The 4,198-nt window shown below is 50.1% G+C and overlaps 1 pseudogene; it reads right to left on the bottom strand.

Annotated features, from left to right (window-relative positions):
• LOC119309313 overlaps positions 1-564 on the bottom strand; it is an 11,694-nt pseudogene extending 11,130 nt beyond the window's left edge.
• Positions 565-4,198: the final 3,634 nt, after the last annotated feature.

The following is a 4,198-nucleotide window of genomic DNA, read 5'->3' as shown; positions in this document are numbered from 1 at the left end:
ATCGGCCTCGATCCCGTCGACCCTGACGCCCAGCGCTCGCCGCCGCCCGGGACCACCTCGCTGGACGCCATCGTGTTCGTCCTCTCCATTGCCGAACCGCCCGTGGACAACGTCGCCGCCTCGTCCCGCCACTACCTCGCCGGACTTCCTTCCCAACATAGCCGGCGTCCCCGACAACCACCTCGCGCCCCGCTGCCCCGTGCCCTACGCTCCCTTGGTGAGGCCCCCGGCCTCCTCTTCTCTCCCTGTCACCGTCGTCCGTCCTGTCGCGCCATCTGGATCGCCGAACGCCACCACGGCCACCGCACCGCACCGCCTGCCCACTCCTCGCGCTCGTTCGCGCCCCTCGCGCGCCCATGGTCGTGCACGCTCGCACCGACCGCAGCCGCTGCTGCCCTTCGCCGCGACCCTGGTCCCTGACAGCGGCCGCTCGCCCCCGTCCAGCTCGCGGCGCTCCCGCTGCGCGCAACCCACCTCCTTCGACTCTGCTTGCCTCTGCAGCCCACCGGTCGGCCTCGCGCCACTCCGGCCACGGCCGTGCTCAGAGCAACCCCCCACCAGCATGTCGTGCCACTTCGGCGCCCGGCCGGCGCCGTTTCCCCCTGTTGGCTTGGGCGGTCGCCCATTCGGGCTGGCGCCCGTCGCCCGCACGCCCGATCCGCTAGGCCCCTGTGGGCCTATGACAAGGGGGGCCCGCCCCAGAACATTTTAATAAATAAAAAGAATTAAAAAATAATAATAAATAATAATTATATTAATTAAGATAATTAATTAACTGAATTAAATCCTGATTAGATTAACCTAATCACTTAGGTTAGTTAATTAATCTGTTAGGTTAGTTAACATTCAATGACAGCTGGGACCCACACGTTAGTTTGACCCAGTCAACGCCCTGTTGACTGCTGACATCATGCTGACGTCAGCATGCACTATTTTGGATAATGTTGATTTAAATAATTAAATAAATTCTAAAAATGATTCAATCTTTTAAAGTTAACATAAAATAAACCGTAGCTCGGATGGAAAAACTTTGTACATGAAAGTTGCTCAAAACGACGAGACGAATCCGGATACGCAACCCGTTTATCCACCACACATCCTAGCATAGAGAACACGCATCTTTCCCCCTCCCGTTCATTTGTCCGAAAACGCGAAACACCGGGGATACCTTCCCGGATGTTTCCCCCTTTCGCCTGTATCACCTACTATCGCGTTAGGGCACACCTGACACCGCTCATTGTCATGTCATGCATCGTCATGCTTATGTTTGCATTGTATTTACTGTTTCTTCCCCCTTTTCTCTTCGGTAGACTACGAGACCGACACTGCTGCTGCCCAGTTCGACTACGGAGTTGACGATCCCTCCTTCTTGCCAGAGCAACCAGGCAAGCCCCCCTGATCACCAGATATAGCCTATTCTTCTCTCTACTGCTTGCATTAGAGTAGTGTAGCATGTTACTATTCGGTTATTCCTATTTTGTTGCATAGCCTGTCATTGTTGCTACAGTCGTTGATACCTTACCCGCAATCCTAAATGCTTAGTATAGGATGCTAGTTTATCATCATTGGCCCTACATTATTCTCAGTCTGCCATGCTATACTATCGGGCCATGATCACACGGGAGGCGATCACAGGTATATACTATACATATATACATACTATACAGATGGTGACTAAAGTCTGGTCGGTCGTTGAGTACCCACGAGTGATTCACGGATTTGGGGCTGAAAGGACAATTGTCCTGACGGCCCTCTGTGTGGATCTTTTTGTTGGAGCGACAGGGCAGGTTGAGACCACCTAAGCGAGAGGTGGGCCTGGCCCTGGTCGGCGTCTGCGGTTACTTCATAATAACACGCTTAACGAGATCTTGGTATTTGATCTGAGTCTGGCCACTGGCCTATACGCACTAACCAACTACGCGGGAACAGTTATGGGCACTTGGCGTCGTGGTATCAGTCGAAGCCTTCGTGACGTCAGTGACTAAGCGGCGCGCGCTGGATTGGACCGTAAGCCTGCTCTTGTATTAAGGGGGCTAGGTCTGCTTCCGGCCGCGTACGCAACATGCAGGTGTGCAATGGGCGATGGGCCCAGACCCCTGCGTGCATAGGATTTAGACCGGCGTGCTGACCTCTCTGTTGTGCCTAGGTGGGGTTGCGACGTGTTGATCTTCCGAGGCCGGGCATGACCCAGGAAAGTGTGTCCGGCCAAATGGGATCGAGCGTGTTGGTTTATGTGGTGCATCCTTGCAGGGAAGTTTATCTATTTGAATAGTCGTGGCCCTCGGTAAAAGGACGACCTGGAGTTGTACCTTGACCTTATGACAACTAGAAGTGGATACTTAATAAAACACACCTAGACAAGTTCCAGAGACAACCCGGTGATCGCTTTCTCACAGGGCGACGAGGGGAGGATCGTCGGGTAGGATTATGCTATACGATGCTACTTGGAGGACTTCAATCTACTCTCTTCTACATGCTGCAAGACGGAGGCTGCCAGAAGCGTAGTCTTCGATAGGACTAGCTATCTCCCTCTTATTCTGGCATTCTACAGTTTAGTCCACCGATATTGCCTCTTTACACATATGCCCATGCATATGTAGTGTCAATCCTTGCTTGTGAGTACTTTGGATGAGTACTCACGGTTGCTTTGCTTCCTCTTTCCCCCCTCTTTCCTTTTCTTCTCAGATGCCGCAACCAGACGTTGGAGCCAAGGATCCAGACGCCACCGTCGACGACGACTCCTACTACACTGGAGGTGCCTACTACTACGGGTAGGCCGTTAACGACGGCCTGGAGTAGTTTAGGAGGATCCCAGGCAGGAGGCATGCGCCTCTTTCGATCTGTATCCCAGTTTGTGCTAGCCATCTTATGGCAACTTGTTTAACTTATGTCTGTACTCAGATATTGTTGCTTCTGCTGACTCGTTTATGTTCGAGCACTTGTATTCGAGCCCTCGAGGGCCCTAGCTTGTAATATGATGCTTGTATGACTTATTTTTACTTTTAGAGTTGTGTTGTGATATCTTCCTGTGAGTCCCTGATCTTGATCGTACACGTTTGCGTGCATGATTAGTGTAAGATTGAATCGGAGGCGTCACAAGGACCCATGTGACCATGATACCCATGCGTGCAACACCCCATCATCCCGGATGGAGCAGACGGGTAGAACATGACCCGTGTTGCCGTTGTCCCTATCGCATGACACTGCCATTGTTCCATGTTGGGATATCCTACTCATGTAAGGAGATGACCATTTGAAGCGTCTTAGGCATCTCAAAGGTGTGCACAAGCTCATTACCCATTACAGTTATGATCTTGGGTGATTTTGGACTTTGCACATGAGAGGATGGGGATGTTTACCCTTCGTCCAGAGCATGCTTCTAGAAGCTATTTTAGGAAGCCCTTGCCACATAGCAGAATTTGGTTATAGTTTCTAGAAAATCTATTTGGCGAACGATCTACATTTAGGCTTACAGACGAACGACCCGAGAGTCGTCTGATCGCGAGGCCAAAAATAGATGTTGAAGGCCGGAGTTGAACTCAATAATCTAGCGCTGAGACTGTTTTTTGCACTACTTGCGACTAGACTAGCCCAACGTTTGTACATTTCTAAACTACAATCTATTTGTATCAGCTAACTTTATCAGGTGTCACACTAGCGAACTGAAAGAGACATGACTCTTTAAAATATGGTCCATGGCTATTGACGAGTAGTCAACAACTCTTCATGACTCCCCAAGAATTAGGTGGATGTCAACTATTCATGGGGCAGCTATACCCATGGACGTGATCACACATACATAGCCCTCCGTGGATACCGACTATTCTCACCAAATCCAATGGCCACGGTATAACTAGCAACATGGAAATTATATAGCTACCCAATGGACATGCTACAATTATCAACAATGTCAACTATGTTTTCGTCTCACAGCTACACCACTTGTGTTACAGTTACCAACGCGTCGTTTGGGTAGTTACCATTTTGCCAATGCAAAAGTTACCAACACAACAATTATGTAGTTATCGGGTCGTTCATGCTATAGTTATCGGGTCGTCCATGCTATAGTTATCAGACCGCTTATGCAAAAGTTATCAACACTATGATAATGTAGTTACCAGGCCGCCCATGCTATAGTTACCAACACAACAAGTATGTAGTTATCATGCAGGTCAGGCTAAAGTTACCAGCCTATTCA

Source organism: Triticum dicoccoides, chromosome 5B, assembly GCF_002162155.2.
Source record: "Triticum dicoccoides isolate Atlit2015 ecotype Zavitan chromosome 5B, WEW_v2.0, whole genome shotgun sequence".
NCBI classification, from domain to species: Eukaryota; Viridiplantae; Streptophyta; class Magnoliopsida; order Poales; family Poaceae; genus Triticum; species Triticum dicoccoides.
This window is presented reverse-complemented; position numbering and strand designations above follow the sequence as displayed.